This window comes from Aethalodelphis obliquidens, unplaced genomic scaffold (genome assembly GCF_003676395.1).
Source record: "Aethalodelphis obliquidens isolate GAN/ISIS:26980383/991018 unplaced genomic scaffold, ASM367639v1 scaffold15, whole genome shotgun sequence".
Classification (NCBI taxonomy): domain Eukaryota; kingdom Metazoa; phylum Chordata; class Mammalia; order Artiodactyla; family Delphinidae; genus Aethalodelphis; species Aethalodelphis obliquidens.
Window position 1 is genome coordinate 10,689,854 of NW_020837959.1, and position 22,050 is coordinate 10,711,903.

Here is a 22,050-nt window from a genome sequence, read left to right on the forward strand (position 1 = left end):
CGGGCCTCTCACTGTTGTGGCCTTCCCCGTTGCGGAGCACAGGCTCCGGACGCGCAGGTTCAGCGGCCATGGCTCATGGGCCCAGCCGCTCCGCGGCATGTGGCATCTTCCCGTATCGGGGCATGAACCTGTGTCCCCTGCATCGTCAGGCGGACTCTCAACCACTGCACCACCAGGGAAGCCCTTATTTCACTTTCTTGATAGTGTCCTATGATGCACAAAATTTATAATTTTGCTGAAGTCCAATTTATCTATTTTTTCTTTGGTAGCTTGTGCTTTTGTTATCATTTTGAGATCATTGCCTAATCCAACATTATGAAGACTTACACATGTCGTCTTCTACTAGTTTTATAGTTTTAATTCTAACAACATTTAGGCTCTTGATATATTTCTGGTCTACTCATTTGTATACAATAGGGAGGTTTGTGATATTTTTATTTTGTGGTTTCAGTCTTCATCTCTCAACAAAATACAATGAAAATTCCCTGGGAAGAGGAAACTCAAGTGGAAAGAAAGGGCTTACTTCCATCAGCCTCTTCACTCAGCTCTGCCCTCACCCCTGACTGGTGACTGGCTGGTGTTTAGCTTTCCTGTTGCCAAGGCCTTATCCACCACCTCCCCGCCATGCTCCTCTTTCACTTTGCCCTTTCCCCATCTGCTCCTAATGGATTTTCCTCAACTATATATGACAGGTCTTGTGTTGTTGTGGTTTTTTTTCTGAGGACCTTGCCAGGCTACCCCATGAGCCTCTGAGGGACCTCAAACCCAAACCTATAGGGAACTGTGGAGCTACTCCTGAGAAGGTGTCCTGCATGGGCATAGCTGCCCGTGTTTTTTACATTTCTTGTTAACTTTATGATTTAACAGTGAGGCTCTGAGGTACACTTTGCACACAGCTCTTCGCAAAGACAAAGTATTTACTTACTAAAGGCTTGCATCGCCCTTCCCAAAGCCAGTAATGACCACCGCGCTCAGATTTGACTGGAGCTCCGGAGTCTGCAAGTTCATGGCTCTCTCCACTCATTATTTTCTTTGTTCTCACTCATTGCTTGTTCTCAGCCTCAGAGGAGCAATGTTATTTCTGTGTTCTAGTAGGGCACACGAGATCTGTTCCAAGTGGGATGATCTGAGTGAGGAAGGGGTGCTATGACTGCTCTCTCCTGGGGGGTAGGGAGTGGGCAGGAGCCATGGCTCCATGATGGGAAGGATCCAGAGGAAAACTGAACAATGTCATCACTCATGAGGTGTTTTATGTACTTAAGACCAAATGTCCAGATACTTGAAAACATTTAGATAACTGATAGGATTTGTCCTTTTTAAAAAAAGAGTGTTTGTGATTCTGAAAAGAAAATTATCTGAATACTATTCTCATATTCTGCCTGATGTGCCTGGTTTGGTGCAATTAAAATTTTTTAACAAGTAGGGGAGGGCTCAATCAAATGTTATCCACCATGCCCGGTGTTAGGGACAGGTGTGGAGGAGAGGGAACGATATATAAATCCTTTATATTGACATATAAACCAACAGAGGAATGTATCATCTAGCTGGGGCGACGCAACGCCCATAGGATGAGAATTGAAGTAACAGTTCAAGTCAGTGGGACAGACTTGAGGGGACTTAGAGGCAGGAGGGAGCACGGCAGGCTGAGCTGGGAGGCAGGAAGTTGAGGATCTCAAGAGGTGCAGAGGAGGGAGGAACACCCAGCAGAGGGCTGGTAAAGGCAAAGGGCACAGGTAGGAATAATGAGTGAATTAAAAGGCAGATGGTCAGTATCTATGAGGTTAGGGAGGGAAGGTGCTGGTGCCAGGAGACGGACAGAAAGGAGATTCCCAAGCGGGCAGGGGAGAGCCCATGTTTTAGGAGGCCCTGTTCCGCTGGGGGAGGAAAGGGTGATGGGGGAAGTGGGACAAGAATCACAGTTCACTTGAGGAAGCAGCTTCCACATCGGAAGCTTCCTGGTGCCCGGCCCGGACTGTGGGAAGGTCCACCCCGCAGCCCTTAGAGCACTAAGTGGAGAAGGTCCCTGTTTGAGTCAGCCCTGCCCGTGGGCAACTTCCCCAACCCCCGAGAGCGCTTTTATCCAGAGAGGGCCTCTAGTCTCAAAGCTTTTTTTTTTCCCCCCCAACAAATTTATTTATTTATTTAATTTTTTGGCTGCGTTGGGTCTTCGTTGCTGCACGCCGGCTCTCTAGTTGCGGTGAGTGGGAGCTAGTCTTCGTTGCGGTGCGCGGGCTTCTCGCTGCTGTGAAAGTTAATCTTTTTGTCTTTGGAATGGGTGTTGTACGCGGGTCTCGGATCTGGGGGTTCACAGTACCATACCTTGAAAGCCCTTGAAAGCGAAAATGGAAAGAACACGTGGAGTGGGAAGGATAGCCCACCCCCCTACTCGCGCCTTCTAATTGGTCTCCCTCCGTCCTGGCCCTCCGACAGCGGAGAAGACGGCTCCCTTCCCACCTGGCGCAAAGCACAGCCGCAAGCAAATCTGCCCTCTCCCTCTCAACCTGCTCTATTTGTGTTTGGCGACTTCTCTGGGCTAGAGGAGGTAATGAACTGTTTTGGTTTAAAAGCCCTCCTGCCGGGTTTCAGTCTGCGTGGGAGAATAAAAGTAAACAAGCGAAAGGGAACTGTGTCATCAAAGGACTCTGCACCTGCCCTTCTTCATTGTAGGGTGAGAACCTTGCCATGTGCCACAGGTGGCACGGGGTACCCACACAGGGCGGGGCCGCGGGCCTTTCATTCTTCTTTAACAACAAATCAAGAGTGATCGGTTCATAATTTAATGAGGCAGCCTTGCCGTGGTTCCAGATACGTATCAGGTAACAGCCGTGTCACCTGTATCCTGACCTGAGAAGTTTTATTGTGATGCCCGCAACGTATTTTGGCTGATGACTTCCTTTCCCTCTCAAGCTAACAGTGAGACACATTGCTAGAAATAGATCCAAATGGTCTTAATGTAAACATAAAGAACCAGTTTTTTCTTTGAAGCCAAAGCTGCTTCACTTCTTTGGTGGAAAACATTTGTTTCCCTTCCCATCACCAAATTTTGGAGGCAAGTTGGCTTTTTCTCTCTGAGGCTGCGCTAAGGTAGGTTATGAAGGAGCCCGGCTGCACCCACGTTTGTTGCCGCCGGGAAGTTCCTGTCTGTGCGCCAAGTGCTTCAACAACACTTCGCTAAGGTGCTGACACAAAGAATCTTGTCTCCTTAAGTAGGAGGTTATAAAAGCTTACAGACAGAAGTATAAATGTCTAATGATAAGGCCCAAACAACCTTGCAATTAAACGAACCAAGCTAACAGGAATTTGAGCTAGCTGCAGGCTCAAGGCCTTGACTTCTGTTCTGGGCAGGAAGCTTTACCCTGCGACAGAAGAGCATCCCAAACAGGATTCTTTCCATTCCTTAGTATTAATCAGTCTTCCTGGCAACCATGAATGAAGAAATCAGGTAACTGAATAAGCCCTGTGATGGCAGAAACAATGTAAAGAAGTATTTCTTGCAGCACATTAAACTGGATCATTATTCTTACAAACTGCTTTTAAGGTAGGTGAGGCTTTACAGCTAAAAGGAATTTTAAAATTCCCCACACAATATTACCTGTTGGTTCTACCTTCGTGTATTTTGATTTCTGTTGCTCAAATATACACTCAAAACCTCATTTTATAGTAGCTGATCATTTACTTTTCATGGTTTGTCATTATTGTTTGTCTTGCTTCCTAGCTATTTCCCAAAGAAAGTGAATTAAAAAAGACTTTGTTTCTTTTAGGTGGCAAATGTATAAGTATTTTAAAGGGTAGAACTTTTCCACCTTATTCCTTATACATATTATTTTATTCTAAAAATCAACGAGGAGGGGAATTCCCTGGAGGTCCAATGGTTAGGACTCGGTGCTTTCACTGATGGGGCCTGGGTTTGATCCCTGATCAGGGAACTAAGATCCCGAAAGCCACGTGGCGCGGCCAAAGAAAATCAACGAGGAAAGGGAAAGAAAAATATAACATGTAAAATGGAAGAATGGAGGATGATGATAGCCATCAGAACATTCTATTTTAAAAAAGGCAGATTCTGCCCTTTGACAACTAAGCTTTGGTTACAGCAAAGAGTGCTTCTCAAGGACCAGGCCACGTGGACGTTTCTCTCTGCCGACTTCCACATCTTACACCATAATTCCTCTGAAAATGGGTACCGTGGCAGAGCCCAGCGTCACCTTTACTAGCTCACGGGCACCAGATCTTCTATAATTAAATGTTTTCCTCGAGAAAATACTAATAAAACAATGCAATGGCTGGCACCACACTTGGTTTTCATTGCATTTGACACCTTTTCCTCTTGCCAGCTCTTCATGTTGACTTTCTCCTCGGCTTCATTCTTTCACTGGTGCCAGGCAGGCTCACTGCAGAACCACTTGGGTTTTCCTCCCTCTTTTTGCGCCCAGTAAATTTTCATAAAGCATTTAACTTGAGAACAAGCAGGTTAATTTGCTGTGCCGGTGAGCCAGGCTCTCGGAAGGCTCCCTGCAACACTGCCGTGTTCTAGAGTCAGGGTCAGAGGTTTTCGTCCCAGCGGCGAGGATGCTTACCAGCGCCTTCTCTGCGCGGACACCAGGTGTGATTTAGCATAATGGACTGTGTGGATGCTCAGTGGCTCCTCTAACCCAGGCGTCAGAACCAAGTCGCTCTTTGCTCTTCATGCAAGGTGAAGATGAAAAGTCTCATGGGCTAGAAGTTCTGCCAGGAAAGGCTTCTGGACACAGAAGAAATGGAAAATCACCCCATCTTGCAACAAACACCTGGTTTCAGGAACATGAAGTTCTTCTTCATGACATCAGTACCTGTTAAAATCCCCAGTCACATCACAATGCCATTTTCCTCTAATGACAGGCAGGAAGAGAGAACCAAAGATTTTTTTCTTATATAAAGAGAATATGCAAAAAACAAATAAGGAAATTAAAAAACTCACTGAATCCGGCCTTTGATTTATACCTAGTCAGTTGACATTGACTTTGAATGCTGATGCTCTAGGTGTCAGCCCTCATAAATAATGAAGGTGACTGAGGAAGACTCTCAGGGAAGAAGCCAAGCTTGGTGGCCAGCACAGTGTAGGTCCCAGGGATGAGAAAAGCAAGTTCCCTGCAGATGGCAAGCTTAGTGACCCTCGAGAAAAGGGCAGGCTCAAAGCAGAGGCAAAGGTTGCCCCACAGGGAGAGTGGCTGAAGTCACACAGAAGATGATTTTAGGACAAGCTTAGCAAACACAACTGCTGGAATTACCAGCCTTTTTGTCCAGACCACTGTCACGGGGCAATTTAACGTGCAGCGACGTACAGTTAGTTAATAGAGAGGACCAATGCGTCCCAATGCCAAGCAATGTGGTTTTAGAATGAAGTCTATGTGCTCAGACATTCAAAATCACCTGAAAACGATGATGTATGTGCATACACAGTTCAAAGGGCTTGTCTCTCATTTGCCATCACAGCACTCCTGCGGTGTACACAGGGCCAGGTATTATTATCCATGTTTGCCTGAAGAACGTGAGGGTTATAAGACTTACCCAGAGAACCTATCCAGAGGTCCCACAGCCAGTCAGCAGTCGAGATGAGGAAGAACTCATGTGTAAGGCTCCCAATCTTGTGCTCTGTCTGCAGAGCCCCTCTTTGCATATCTTACAGAGTCTCTGATTTACCCAATAGCCTATAATAAACTATTTGTTTTCTGCTTAAACTCAGCAGATTCTGTGGTTGGCTACCAGGAGCCCTGGCCGATATGGGGATCATATACACATGCAATATGCCATGTCTTTTTCACACAACAGGTAGGAAATACCTTTATGTAGGGGATAATCTATATAATCATTTGTAATGACTGCAGAGTATTCTATTGCATGGATATGCCATAATTTATTTAATCAATCCCCTAATGATTAAGATTTAAATTTTTCCAATTCTTTTGCTATTAATTCATTCATTTTATTCAACAGATATTTACTAAATACTCTTCACGTGCCAGGTACTATTTTAAGTAATGGAGATAACAGCTCCCTGCCTACACAGAACTTACATTCCAGTCAGAAAACAACTAATAAACAAATGCAGACTATGAAACAATCTAGTAAGAGAACAGAATTTAATAATGGGAGAGTGATGGGGGGAGAGGTGCTTGAGATAGGGTAGCAAAACAGCTTCTTTGAGGATATGACATTCGCCCTGATACCTAAAAGATTATATACACAAAGCTGTAATGAATATCTGAGAACATTCATCTTAGAGCACTTGTCTGAATATTCCCTTAGGCTAAATCCTAGAAGTACAAATGCAAAGTCAAATTACATGCTCATTTAGGCGCCAAAAGAATGGCTATGAGGGACCTCCCTGGTGGCGCAGTAGATAAGAATACACCTGCCAATGCAGGGGACATGGGTTCAATCCCTGGTCCAGGAGGATCCCACATGCCGCGGAGCAACTAAGCCCGTGCGCCACCACTACAGAGCCTGTGCTCTAGAACCCGTGAGCCACAACTATGGAGCCCACGTGCCACAATTACTGAAGCCCACGCGCCTAAGCCCATGCTCTGCAACAAAGAGAAGCCACTGCAATCAGAAGCCCGTGCACCGCAACGAAGAGTAGCCCCTGCTCGCCGCAACTAGAGAAAAGTCTGCATGCAGCAATGAAGACCCAACGCAGCCAAAAATAAATTAAAAATTAACTTAAAAAAAAAACCCAACAGGGCTTCCCTGGTGGCGCAGTGGTTGAGAGTCCGCCTGCCGATGCAGGGGACACAGGTTTGTACCCCGGTCCGGGAAGATCCCACATGCTGCGGAGCGGCTGGGCCTGTGAGCCATGGCTGCTGAGCCTGTGTGTCCGGAGCCTGTGCTCCACAACGGGAGAGGCCACAACGGAGAGAGGCCCGCGTACCGCAAAAAAAAAAAAAAAAAAAAAGAAAAGAAAATGGTGTAACATAAGTGGTTAACAATGTTAGATTAAAAAAAATACATACTCATTTAAACATGTATACTAAAACTAATTTTTAAAAAAGGGATGTACAAATTTATTTATTATTATTTTTAATATTTATTTACTTAGGCTGCACGGGGTCTTAGTCGCAGCACGTGGGATCTTCATTTCGGCATGTGGGATCTTTTAGTTGTAGCATGTGGACTCTTAGTTGCGGCATGCATGTGAGATCTAGTTCCCCGACCAGGGATTGAACATGGGCCCCCTGCATTTGGGAGCGTGGAGCCTTCGCCACTGGATGATCAGGGAAGTCCTGGGGTGTACGAATTTAAACTCCCATTTCCTGGTGCCCACCCACTTGGGGTTGGTTCTGAGCTCATACTAGCTTGACCTGTTTTCAAGAACTCAGCGTCCACACACCAGGACTGTAACCACACGAGGACAGGGATGGTAGCTGGTGGCTCTCATGTCCCTAGTGCCCAAACCAAAGGAAAACACAGGCGGCTGGTCTCCTGACACTGAGGAGAGTCCCCAAAGAAGTCGATATACTCACAGATAGTGGGATAGCCTGCCTATTAAATCTTACACCTTTCATTTTATATGAAATCAGATCTTAAATATCCAAAGTCTACTTTCCTACAGGGACCATGGCCTTCTGTTTGCTGGATTCTTCAGGAGGGCAGGTAAGTCTAGTGTGCTCACCACTGCTTGATAAAAAGGCACAGATAGCAACCTGCTGAATGTTTTCGTTTCAACATAGAAACCCAAACCTGGAATCTTGAATTGGTGCCTTGGCAGGAATGGAAGGCCACAGGTTGCAGATGGCAAATGACTCACTGCCACCTGAAAAGGTCTATGCTGTTGGTACAAAATGTGACCACATTCCATTTCTTCCTTTGTCCATCTGTTGCTGTTGTGGTCTAGGAGTGATAATGATTTTAAAGATTCAAATTTGGACTGTGTGTTAGCTTATTTCTCAAGCCACATCAAATATGGTTTGGCAATAAGCACTATTTGGTGCTGTTTGACTAAGAAGGTAGTAAAGAACACGAAGGTTTCTATCTTTTTTCAGGCTGTATGCATATGTCACCTTTTGAATGGAGGTGGCTGTGATTAAGGTGGCTAGCCACACAGCTGACTCATAAGAAGACTGGTAAGAAGTTTTGGTTGATTACGATGTTAGACTAACTCTTCATCCACTCAATGTGCTTAACAACATGGCTTCCATTGTTGTCTTCTTAAATCCAGCCATGCTTAATAACAATTTTTCAGTTTTTCAAAAGGGTGTTAAGAACGTTTAATGTTTAATAACACAGTAACATGGAAGATTACCATATTTCATAAAAGTCAGGCTTTGACTTCTTCCAAAGCCAAACAACATGCATATTCAGAATTATTTTCTTGGCAACTCACATTTAACTGCTATGGAAAATATGCCACAAATGGTAGCATTCCTGAGATAAAAATTCGATGTGTTTGGGGCCTGAAAAATTGGTTTCTGAGTTTCTTTCTGGCTTCAACATTCACCATTCTCTGTATAGCCCTACTCTGGTCAATTGTCCAAGAGAACCCCCTCCTTCCAATAGTAGAAATATGTACCCTTATTACTTCCTTTTGGATAGAAATAATAATGTACTGCTGGCCTAATATTTTAATGTTACAAAAATGCAAAATATCTAATATTCGAGTATTCTTTTCTTTTCTTTTTTTTTTTTTTTTTGCGGTACTCAGGCCTCTCACTGTTGTGGCCTCTCCCATTGTGGAGCACAGGCTCTGATGCGCAGGCCCAGTGGCCATGGCAGCTAGGATGTGAACAGAACTGAAGTGGTGTGTGAAACGTTGAACCTCTTAGAAGAAAGCCACTTGCCCTCCACTCTCTCTTCTCCCATCTCACAGGCTGAAACTCAAACATGGTATGAAGAGAGTCTCAGCCACGCAAATTAGGGCGTCAGACTAACAGGTAGAAGCAACATGGGTCTCTGGATGACCTCAAGGAGGAGGGCTGCTTACCTGCCTGGACTAACCACCTGCCTCTGAACTGTTAGGTGAGAGAGAAATAAACTTCATTCAGTTTGAGCCACTCTAGCTTTGGGTCTTTCTGCTGTAGTAGCTAAGCCTGTACACTAACAAAAAAGGAGGTCAACTGCACATGGAGGATGGGGATGATGGTGAGAGTGGAGTATGCAGTAGGGGCAGGAAGACTGTCTGGGAAGACAATATAAAGACAGGCTCTGCTACCAAGTCCCGCTTTCTAGCCTCTGAGCCCTGGGCACTGATCAGCAGTCCTTTTGCTGGTCCAGGATAATTCCGTTTCTCACTTCTTTGTGTGTGTATTAGGAACTGGGGGTGTCTTCTAACAATGGAGGGAGGAGACCCAGGAGGAACCACAGGTGAAATTTTGGGGGGTGTGTGTAGATGATAAGTTGGATTTTAGATGTGTTTGTTTAGCGCCTCAATGAATAATACCTCTTGACCATCAAGGTTCTGAACCAACAGAACAATAAGGTAAAAGAGTCAGCAGGGGGAGATTTAAAACATCTCCTTTATTTCTGATAAGAGCTGGGTTAGGGACACAGTTTAGTGAAAGAGTTGTGCTGGCTTTCTAATACTGAACCCTGGATTTGGATTGGCCATTATGCAGTTATGGCAGTAGCTCAAAGATTCTGATATAACATAACATTTAGGGTTTACTTAATCATTCTATCCCTTTAAATGATAAGAACTGGTATAATAAAGAAATATAAATTATTTAATTAAATATATAAACTTTTCCATTAACATATAATGGTTATATAATGCATTCTTTCATTTTTAAATTTCCCATCCTTCCTCCCTCCCATCCTTCCTTCCTTTTTTCTTTTCTTCTCTCTCTCCCTCTCTCTTTTTTTTGGCTTTAACAGATTTAATGACATACCCCACTTGCAGCTGGCCGTTGGCCTCCATTGGTGGTCAAATGGAGCCATTATTGACATTCTGCTCCCACTCTCTAACTAGAAAAACCCAAAGTTATTGTGAAACCCACACTCCTAATTCTGATTGTGACCAGTGGTAAATGGCTGGCTTGCCCAGTCCACTTAGGGGATGGGTTCTTGAGCTCCCCTGGAAAATAACTTTAGGACTAGAGAAGTCTGTCTGACAATAAACTTCCTTTCCAGGGTATTTCTCAGTTTTGATATGTAAGTCTGAACATACCAGCTCACAGCCATCTCTGTACAGTTACCCCTGTCAGTTTTTGCCACCATCTACTGAAATGACCTGTCTACATGTTGGTTTCTTCTACCTGGCGAGCATGTTGTACCTACTTAATAAATGTTTATTGAACTGAATAATAAAAAAAGAAGTAGAAGTAAGGTAACAGTGGGGTCTAAGGTGGGTTCTTTCAAGAGATCATCTTAAGGTATGGAAGGAGAAACCAGTGGTATGAACTAGCGGTTGGCACCATGGGAATAGAGAAATGTCAGGAAGATCTAAGACCAGTAAAAGGTTAAGTGCTTTCATAGTTTTCCTACTGGAAGTCAACCATCAAAGCTAAGTTGCAAAACTGGATTATAAAAAACAAACAAGCATACAATGTGCTGTTATTTAAAAATCACTTATCTGGGGGCTTCCCTGGTGGCACAGTGGCTGGGAGTCCGCCTGCCGAGGCAAGGGGCACGGGTTTGTGCCCCGGTCCAGGAGAATCCCACGTGCCGCGGAGCGGCTGGGCCCGTGGGCCATGGCCGCTGGGCCTGCGCGCCGGAGCCTGTGCTCCGCAACGGGAGAGGCCACAGCAGTGAGAGGCCCGCGTTATCGCAAAAAAAAAAAAAAAAAAATCACTTGTTTGGAAATAAATAAATCCAATATTGTCACAAACACTGTAAGCTGTTCACCCTCAATTGTTAGCTAGCAAGTTGATTAACATCATATTCTAAATTTGAAATGGAAACTATATTGGAAAACAGTTTTTAAAAGATGTACTGAGACAGAACTCTGAGAACAGGCCAACAAATTCGGGCCAAAAGACCAGCTAGTCGACTGTTTGATAAATGTATTAAAAAACAGCAGAATTTTATTGATACTATTACTCTGTGAAGCTGAAATACCCTAAAACAGAAAGGCTAATGAAGAGGGTGGATCTGGTACAGAAATGAACATCCCAAAACAAAGCCGGGGATGGAGGAATGAAGCCCTTTTCTCTGATAATGGGGTGATTCCTACCAAAAATTTTTAAAAAACGGTGGTTCTTTCAGAAGATGATATTTCTGGACAGCCATTACGTGAGCAAAAAATGTTTATTTCAAAAGAGATCCAATATTCAGATTTAATAATATTATTAATATGTTTTAAGTCAGCATTCTTTGATTTTTATTATTAGCAAGACTGACCATGATGTTACTAGAAAAAGAGATATTGGAGTTCCCAATTAATGATGTCCATCCTTTGAAATGTCCTCTGAAGTGTATTAGTTTCTTAAGGCTGCCACAAGCAATTATCACAAACTTGGCTGCTTAAAACAATGGAGATTTATTCTCTCACAGCTCTGAAGACCAGAAAAATTTGAAATCAAGGGGTCAACAGGGCTGTGCTCCCTCCCTAGAGAACCCTTCCTTGCTTGTCCCAGCTTCTGTGGGCTGTCGGCATCCCCTGTGGCTGCAACGCTCTAATCTCTTCTCTGTGTCTCTTTTAAGAATACTTGTCCTTGGACTTAAGGCCCACCTGGGTGATCTAGGATGACCTCATCTTGACATCCTAACTACATCTAGAAGGACCCTTTTCCACATAAGGTTGCATTTATAGGTTCTGGGAATTAAGATGTGGACACATCTTTTGAAAAGCCACCAATCAATCCACTACGGGCAGCATATTCCATGAACAGTGGAATAAAAGGTTCTTCAAAAGAGCTACTACAAAATAGTGTGTTAATGAAGATGAGTTCTCCCTTTTCCTTCCTTCCCTCTTAAATTCTACATTAAAGATCATAGTGCTGTCTGGAGCCATATTCAGCCTTTCCATTCATTCTGTGCATCAGTGCCTGTTCTTGTCCTTTTTGCTCTTCACCTCCACTTAAAGAGCACCTGTTAAGGGGAAGAGGAAGACAGTATTTCTGAATCACTGTCTTTAGGATGTGTGCTTGGTTTAATTCTTTCCACCAAGAACGCCGACTTTTAAATTTAGGCCTAGTAGATATCATTCAAAGAATGCATTTTAAATGATTGGCTAAGATTTGGAATCAGAAAAACATACAATTTTAGGGCTGAAGAAAGTTCAGCAACTATCTAGTCATTTTAGAAACAAGGAGAGGCAAGTCCCAGGGAGATCAATAAATCACTGAAAGTCATCAATGTGATGGGGGTAGAGCCAAGACTATAACTGAAGTCTCCTGATGCCTATTTAGGCACTTTTTCACTCTGTCACACACAATACAGAATGTGACGCAAAGCTCTCTCCTCCATGGATTACTCAAGATGTTGACCGCACTGGTGCCACCCAATGAGAGAATCAACCTTCTATGGACTGAATGTTTGTTTCCCTAAAATTCATATATTGAAGCCCTAACCCCCAAATGTGATGGTATTTGAAGGATGGGGGTTTGGGGGGTAATTAGGTCATTAGGGTAGAGCTCTTGAATGAGATTAGTGCCCTCATAAGAAGAGACACAAGAGAGGCGCTTTCCCCCATGTGCAGGCACAGCAAGAAGGCAGCCACCTATGAACCAGGAAGAGGGCTCTCATCAGGAACCAAATAGTCCTGCACCTTGATCTTGGACTCCCCAGCTTCCAGACTGTGACAAAATAAATGTTTGTTGTTTAAATAACCCAGTCTACGATATTCGTTATATCAGCTTGAACCGATTAAGTTACAACCCAATGAATATATTCAACAATATTTACTGAGTGTGTGTTGTGGACAGAGCTTGCATACTCAGGTGAGTGAAAGATTGACAGTATCTGAAAGGTCTCGAGGCTTTGATCCAGGTTTCACGTTAGGGTGTTGTTTGGGACAAAGGTCACCTAGTTCAACTCTTGATTCTTCACTATACCCTTAGGAGAAAGGTAAAGTACCTGGAGTTAATGTCCCCACTTAGAAGTATTTCTTAACTTGTCAGATGTCATCATTTGAGTCAAAAGTACTTATTGGCCTAGAAAATAAGTCTCCTCAATTCCTCTCTAGCGCTCAACTCTAAGATGAAGCAGCATTCCAAGGTCAACAACCCAAGCTGTGGTTTTTTTTGTTGTTGTTTTTATTAAAACTCATCATTGTCCATAAAAATCAAGTGTATCTCTGGGGAACAGTAAAACAGTCAACTAGCTACTTGTAAATGAGAGAGGCATTTTCTGGTTGACACAGTGAGCAAAAAAGACCCAGATGGTAGATCCTTTTGGCATAGACTTATCTGCTCCGGCTGTCTAATACATTTCTTCGCTGTGTTAATTCTTGCATCAGAACCGTCATGGCAGTTTGCTTATTTACAAGGAAGACAAAAATGGAAAGATTTTTGTCTGTAGGATTCTTGCCTTCCTCCTTCAACACTGGGGTGGCCTGTTCACTGCAGGGGGCAACTGAAATGACCTGGATCCTTTGGTGAAAAATTTCAAAGCTCTGTCCCATGCAAGATTGAATATAATCCCTTCCTCATGAAACAAGAAAGGGGATTAGACTTTTGGGGAGGTGGTTATGTTACCTCAGCTGGACCTAATGACTGATGAAGGTTCAGAATTTATTTTAAAATGGGTTTTGGCTGCTTGGATAGAGCATGTTGCATTACTGCTGGCTGGAGAGTGAGTCCCGCAGGCTTTCAGCCCTGTCTTCTTTCATGAGGAATCCCTGCCAATCCAGGATCCGTGAACTGCTTCTGCCATCCAATCTCTAATTTAGCATATGTACAAAGCCAATTTTTGGACACCATGATGGAGCCTGGCACCTCTGCAGCCCATGTTTGCAGTGCTTACAGTGAAATAAGTAGCAAGATAGAAAAATATATGCCATGAAAAGGCTTTTTAAATTCACAGATAAATTGTCTATGTATTATATATGTATATGTGTCTCTCTCCTGCTTTTCCAACATAAACTTCCCCCATGCCTTTCCTTGCAGTTATTTCATTTAGATTTTCAATCTGGGATGCACTTAGCAACAGCCAACACTGACAAAGATAAAACCCTGCTCCCCACAGAGAACATCTGATGTTTAAAATGTAGAAATGCTGCTCTTTACAAAATAGGACATTTCCCTTTTAATTAGTTTCAAAATACACCCAAATAATTTGCAACTAGGAAATGATACCATTTTAGAGTACTTAAAAATAATTTGCAAGCAAAACCAATTTGATGAGAGGCACAAGCTAGTGAAACCTTCAGTTTTGAGATAAATTCAACTGCTTCTTTGGGGACAGCTGTCACAACCATGGGAACATTCACCTAACGCTCTGGCTTTGATAGTTGTTTTCTCTCAGAAAACCCATGTCTAAGGTGTGCTGAAATATTTGGGAACAAGTGCTAATTGAGGCTCGAGTGCACCCATCCATCTTTGCTGAAAATGTGGATCTTCCTGCCTCCTTCCCTTCTATAGATTTTCTTGCCAATCATCTAGTTTTTCTAACAGTTCTTCAAAAGAGACTAGGTAGCCACAAAAGCTCTATGGTGTCACGTCATGCTATCTTTGAAAATATATACATGTGGGCTTCCCTGGTGGTGCAGTGGTTGAGAGTCCGCCTGCCGATGCAGGGGACACGGGTTCGTGCCCCAGTCTGGGAAGATCCCACATGCCGCGGAGCGGCTGGGCCTGTGAGCCATGGCCGCTGAGCCTGCACGTCCGGAGCCTGTGCTCCGCAACGGGAGAGGCCACAACAGTGAGAGGCCCGCGTACCGAAAAAAGAAAAGAAAAAGAAAAGAAAAGAAAATAAATACATGTATTGTGCTTTCTCACCTTGCAATGTGCTGGCCCTGAGTCCTCAGAAGAGTGCCCATCAGCAGGGGCATTTTGACTTTTCCCTGTGCATAAATGAAATCAAATCTCTGAATAAAAGGGAGGGGAAAACGATGTGATTTTCTGATGTGTGTTTCTTCCAATGCTTAGATTGTGACAATGGCCAACTTTTTGACTCTTTTGGTAAATGAGATCCCTGCTCTCTCAGCCAGGTGAGCTATCGTTGATAGGTTTGCTTACATGGGATGAACGGACCCTCTCAAACCATACCCAGACCTAACCTGCTATGGCTTCTGTTGGTTAAAAATGAATCTGAGCCCTGCCTGTATAAATATAAATATTTCAGGAGCTTGGCTGATGGCGAGCTTTGCACAACCATGCAGAAGCCAAGCTTGATTGCCCTGGCCTGGTATGGCGCTCCCCAGGTGGCAAGGGCTGAGAGAGGGCCGTGCAGTTGGTGGAGGGTGGACGTGAGTGCCTCCAGTCATTCTGAGTAGCCCCTGGGCTAAGTAGTGACAAGGGCTGACAGGCTCCTATGGTGAGGTCCTATCCAGTTTCTTTCTGCGGCAGGGATGATGGGCCATGCATAGGGTCGTGAGGCAGAGACTGGGTACTTTTTTGTATGACTGTGACTACATTCCTCATCAACAAGGCCACACTCACAGTCTCTTTGGAAGCCCTTGGCTCGCTGGAGGATTACCATCAAGAGGCGTCTGCTCAGCAGGGCCAGGTTCTTTCCCCACCCCTCAAGGGCCAGCATGGTGCCTCCATGTGGCTTCACCCAAGCCAGAGAGAAAGGGCAGGGCACCAGGTCTGGGAATTAGAAAGGGCAATCGATATGTGTATACGGAACACAGTCATGGACAGTTGAAAAGGCTTACACGTAACCCCATTGGGAATGGCTTAAAACCGAAGCCTGTGATAAATGACTCACAGAACCCAGACCCTGACTAGTATGCCTGGGAATGGCGAGGGGTGAGGTTCCTAACGTCTGTGATTCTCAGAGTTCAAATGACTGGAATGTATGTAAAGGATTCCAGGACTGGTCCTGAAAATAAAAATAACTATTTAAACAGGGAAGAATTTTTCACTCCTGAGTGATCCTGAAACCTTAAAATATGAGATTATCACCTTTCAAGTTTAGTGTCAAAGGAAAGACTACTTCACTGTAATATAAAGCTTACAACTTCAGTCCCACTGTCTTAGCACCCAGAGACAACTGCCACCTCATTGGCATACTGAGGTTCCTTACTGATGGGTATGTGTTCAAGTGGGGAGACCAACTAGGTGAATAGTTAGAGACTATAAAGTTATAAGAACTAAGGCAGATATGGGATTCAAATGCAGATATTTTGAACTTACAACTTTTGAGAAGGTAAAATCAATAAGGATTTTAAAAATGCACTTCAGTTAAACCAAAGATTAGTAGGTTTTAAGATCAGAGTTGGCTTATAGTTTAGGATTAATTTACATGGTTTGTTGTTTTAGTAATGCAGTTGATTTTCCTAGTGTAAAGAAAACACTTTGTACCCTGGACCGCTGAGAGCTGGGTTTATAATAGAGACAAAAAACCCCGGCAAACTCTGGATAGAGAGAAGCTGTATCAGTCAGGGCTCTCCAGAGACACAGAACCAAAAGAAGATAGATAGATAGACCAATAGACAGATAGATTTATTTTAAAGCAATAGCTCAAAAGATGACAAGTGCAAATCCATAAGGCAAGCTGAGGGGCTGGAAACTTGGGCAGAAGTTGATGTGGTAGTTCTAAGGCAGAACTTCTTTTCCAGGAAACGTTAATTGTTGCTTCTAAGGTCTGCAACTGATTGGATGAGGCCCACCTATATTACCCAGGGTAATCTAATTTCTGTAAAGGTAATGTAATTTATGTAAAGCTCACCTATATTACACAGGGTAATCTAATTTATGTAAAGTCTAACTTATGTAATTTATCTAATTTATGATTGTAGATGTTAACCACATCTACAAAACATATTCCTAGCAACATCTAGATTAGTGTTTGATTAAATAACTGGGTACTATAGCTTAGCCAAGTTGACACATAAAGCAGATCATCACAGTAGCTTTCTTCCAAACTGTGAAAAAATAATAGCTGTCTTCAGTCCATGAAGATTCAGCCTTCTTTCTCACTTTTGGAAGGGTCCAAGCCACAATCCATCACTTGAGGCATGATACTCTAGTGATCTATAGCTCTACTGTATTCCTCATCAGATACCCATTGGAAGAGGGCTGCAGGTCCTGAGCCTTGTACAGATGGTGTGCAGACAGGGGACTGGCAAACAAGCCGAAATGGAGGGGAGGAAGATCAATCTATTTTATGGTTTCCATTCTACTAGTTCTACTAGTGTTCTACTAGTGTCTCTGAAGCAGTTCTTCCAACTACAGCCAATACACAAATGGTTGTCTGCCCACTGACCGGTTCCTGGTACATGCTCTCCATCACCATCGTTCTCAAATAGTCACTCAGTATGCCCTTTGACCATGATGTGCTCTTAACATGTGAGATTATGAACATATTGTACTGGGTCAATAAGTCATGGGTGTTCTCATCCCAGAGAACCATAAGCTTTCTTCCCTGCTAATTATACTCTACATCTTTCCTGTCATAATTTTTATATTTATAAAACACTTTAAACACAAAATATCTTTCATCTAAGAGGACTAAATCAAAAGAGAAAAAAAAACTTGGAATAAGAATGCATCTTTTTTTTTTTTTTTGCTGTACGTGGGCCTCTCACTGTTGTGGCCTCTCCCGTTGCGGAGCACAGGCTCCGGACGCGCAGGCTCAGCAGCCATGGCTCACGGGCCTAGCCGCTCCGCGGCATGTGGGATCTTCCCGGACCAGGGCACGAATCTGTGTCCCCTGCATCGGCAGGCGGACTCTTAACCACTGCGCCACCAGGGAAGCCCAAGAATGCATCCTTTTGATCTCTGAGGTCAGATAATGATAAGTAACATTTACACGGCACTTTATCATTTATAAAGTGCTTTCACATACACTTATTTTATTTTTATCCTTGCAGCAACCTTGGGAGGTAGATGGTATTATCACCATTCTACAGATGACGGCGCCAAGGCTCAGAGAGGTTAACAGACTTTCCTGATGTCATATAGCCATCAGGCTGCTAAGCAGGGACAGGAGCTGCAATCTTCTGATCCTAGCTCCACACTTGGCTGCCTAGACTACTTTGGGGCTTGTTGCTGGTGACCAGCTTAACTCTCAAACCTTAGTTTATGAAGTTACATAAATGTGGCCAGAATCTGACTGCCCATTAAATCATGAAATGGCTATCTACTATGGAAAACCTTTGCTGGAGGCAGTGTTCCCACATATGGCCAGGTACCTTTCCCCTCCCCGTGTCTTACTCGGGTGCAGAGAGCTCTATTGGAAACCAGTGGGAGGCCTGCACAATGAAGAGCAGCGAATGAGAAGTTGGATGTGAATCTATTTCATACAGTGGAAACTTACACTCTAACAAATATTAAGAAAAAATCTGAGGTCGTTTCCTCAGCTGATCATCACCGGCAGAGCCAACTTTGGATTAAACACTTCTGCTCAGTGGTTTTGACATTCTCAGTCAGGCATATCTTTTTCTTTTTTCCTATAAATTTATTTATTTATTTTATTTATTTTTTGGCTGCATTGGGTCTTCGTTGCTGTGCACGGGCTTTCTCTAGTTGTGGTGAGCAGGGGCTACTCTTCGTTGTGGTGTGTGGGCTTCTCATTGCAGTGGCTTCTCCTGTTGTGGAGCACAGGCTCTAGGCACGCGGGCTTCAGTAGTTGTGGCATGTGGGCGCCAGAGCTCAGGCTCAGTAGTTGTGGCGCACAGGCTTAGTTGCTCTGCGGCATGTGGGATCTTCCCAGAGCAGGGCTCGAACCCGTGTCCCCTGCATTGGCAGGCGGATTCTTAACCACTGCACCACCAGGGAAGTCCAGTCAGGCATATCTTGATGAAATCAGAGATGCAGAAAATATTTTTTGATGGAGTTCAGGGACAAAACAGCTAGAAGGGAAGCCAATTCTGTGTGCAAACTTGTGCAGACAGAGATAAAGAGGAAAAGTGAAAGCAAGAGAATAAGAAGTGTGTGCTTGTGTGAGTGTGTATGTATAAATGAAGATGAAAGCAAGTGACAGAAGAGGAAAGGCGAAGCTGGGGTGATGCTAATTAATTAGACTTTAAGATCTTGGCAGCAAGAGGTGTGTTTATAAACAATCTTCACTAAAACATACCTTTCCAACTATTAACTGTTTTATTTGCCAGAAAAAGACTCTAATTATTCTGTGCTTGTATCAATCCAAAAGTGGAGAAAGAAATATTAATAAGTAAACATAGCCATTCTCATACTGTAATATATACCTCTGCACAGAGGTTAACATTTCGAATGCTCAATTAATAAAGTGTGTCCAATTCAAACTATTTTACAAAAAAAGATTAAGTGGGGGGGTTATTAGTCTGAAGGCTTCAAAATAGTAGAAAAGAAAAACTAGACCAAAGATATAAGAAATAATAGAATGTTAACCATTTAGGAATCTCTTAATAACATGCTTATACTAAGTCACCAGCAAGTCAATTAGTTTTCCTCTTAGGATTTAGGTCTAGAAAAGTCTGATCTATGAGGATAGAATAAAGACTTGCAGACACGCCAAATCTTTTAAAAAAATTATCTCCCATGTATCCTTTCTGAGGCATTTAATAATGGATATACTCCATTAAAATGAGGGAACAAACCAAGAAAGAAAAACACATGAGATCCTGTAAACAGAATATCCAACTCAGGAATTAAATCAAAGGACTTCCCAGATAGGAAGGGAAGCTCCCAGATAACAATTTAGTGAGTAACCAGCACAAGACTGGAGTGGTAGACAGCAACTCTGTTGGAGAGTTTGGGACTGATTTAGTGAGAGAGATGTAGAAAATAAAGCAAATTCAATAGGTGAAAGGATAAACAAACTGTGGTACACTCATACAATGGAATACTATTCAGCAATAAAAAGAAAAGCTATCAAACCACAAAAAGACCTGAAGTAAACTTAAATGCACGTTGCTAAGTGAAAGGAGCCAGTCTGATTCCAACTATATGACATTCTGGAGAACGCGAAACTATGGAGACAGTAAAACGATCAGTGGCTCCCAGGGGTTCACTGGGAGCAGGATGAACAGACCAGAAGGGATTTTTGGGGTAATAAAACTATTCTGCATGATACTGTAATTGTAGGTAAATGATATTATGCAGTTGTCAAAACCCATAAACTGTACAACACAAAGAGTGAATCCTAATGTAAACTATGGACTTTAGGGGCTTCCCTGGTGGCGCAGTGGTTAAGAATCCATCTGCCAATGCAGGGGACACGGGTTTGAGCCCCGCTCTGGGAAGATCCCACATGCCACGGAGCAACTAAGCCCACGCCACAACTACTGAGCCTGCGCTCTAGAGCCTGCGAGCCACAACTACTGAGCCAATGTGCCACAACTACTGAAGCCCATGCGCCTAGAGCCCATGCTCTGCAAAGAGAAGCCAATGCAACGAGAAGCCCATGCCCACAACGAAAAGTAGCTCCTGCTCGCCACAACTAGAGAAAGCCCACACGCAGCAATGAAGACCCAACACAGCCAAAAATAAATTTAAAAAAATACTCTGAAAAAAAAATTTATGGACTTTAGTTAATAAATTTTAAAGATTAAATAAATAAAACCAAAGCAATTATTAATTTCAGGAAAAACAAGAAAGCAAATATAATCACAGTAAGCCATATGACTCAGTTGTGAAAATACCTACTTAGACACATTAAGTAAACATTGAATATTGATATGATCCTAAAACATTTTATATTTATAGTGGAAAAATGCGGATAAGGGAGAGGAGTGAGAGAGCTCAATCCTTATCTTACATAAAAAGAGGTCACCAGATAATATATAAAATTGAAAAATCAAGAATAGTATAAACATGCTATTTAGAAACAGCAAGAAAGTGAAAAAAGTTGAAAGTAGTTCATTCTAGGGAGCAAGACTTGGGGAGGGGCAGGAAGGTCTGATTTTCTCTAAGAGCTTTATGGCAACAAAAAGGAAACCCATAATCAGCTATGTTTCCCTGACCCCTCAGCACTCTGAGGCACAATTATGTAGTGGGTAGGGCACCATATTAATCAGGTCAGAGCTGTGACCTCTCTCTGAGCACATGGACCATACCTTACTCCTCTGCTCACTGCAGACATGTACCTTGTCTGAATGGAAACTGGGCTACAGCATGTGGACAGATCAGCACAAATCCATGATCACCACTTACTAAGGCCCATTGGTCTGATTTGTCAGCATGATGCACTTGATCTTGTTGAGACTGGCTCTTTTAAGAGGCACCAACACAGACTAAGACATTCAACTTTCATGAGTTAGTCTCAGCCTTACTTCTGAATCATTTTCTTGACTCTGATCCTGTCCTAGTTTTAAGCCTGCCAGCCGCCAGTCCTGCTGTTTTGCTCTCCTGTTTACAGTCTTACCTACTCATTTGGACTTGATGGTGTGGGTACCATATTTGTGTAATAAACCACCTCAAAACCTAGTGGCTTACAACCACAACCATTTTATTTGCTCAAGATTCTGTGGGTCAGAATTTGCCCTGGCCCACCAGGTGGTTCTTCTGCTGGTCCCACTGGGGTTTGTTTATGTGCATCCAGTTATCTGGTGGCTTGACTGGGGCTGGATGATCTAAGACGGCCCCACTCACCTGTCTGATTATTAGTATTAGTGCAGGCTATCATTAGGGCCATACGTCTCAAGCAAGGAGCCAGGGATCCATTGTGAGGTGGCAGAGTTCCAGAAGGGCAAGCCCCAATATGTTCCCCTGACCAAGGCAAGCCACATGGCCCAAATCAGAATCAATGCAGGAGGGAACTAGGCAATGGTGTGTATATGGGAGGTTTGAATCACTGAGGTCTAATACAGACACTTTCCCCACTTATGCTCTGGCTTCCTCCTTGATCTCCAGCCTGCAGGTCTCAAAAGGAATATTTCCAGGAAATGGATGTGCCATTTTTTCTGTCTAAGAAGACTGTAAGCTCACTAGGGATTTATTTTTCACTCCTTCACAACCCATCCATAGTAGAATACAAAGGCAGTGTGCTTTCTTTTCTATTTTTTGTTTTTTAAATTATTTTATTTCATTTATTTTTGGCTGCATTGGGTCTTTG

At 43.3% G+C, this 22,050-nt stretch overlaps 1 protein-coding gene across 8 annotated transcripts in view; it reads right to left on the reverse strand.

Moving 5' to 3' along the window:
- The window catches only part of CLYBL (citramalyl-CoA lyase), a 255,557-nt gene that overhangs the window by 54,933 nt on the left and 178,574 nt on the right, over nt 1–22,050 (reverse strand). The window lies entirely within an intron of this gene.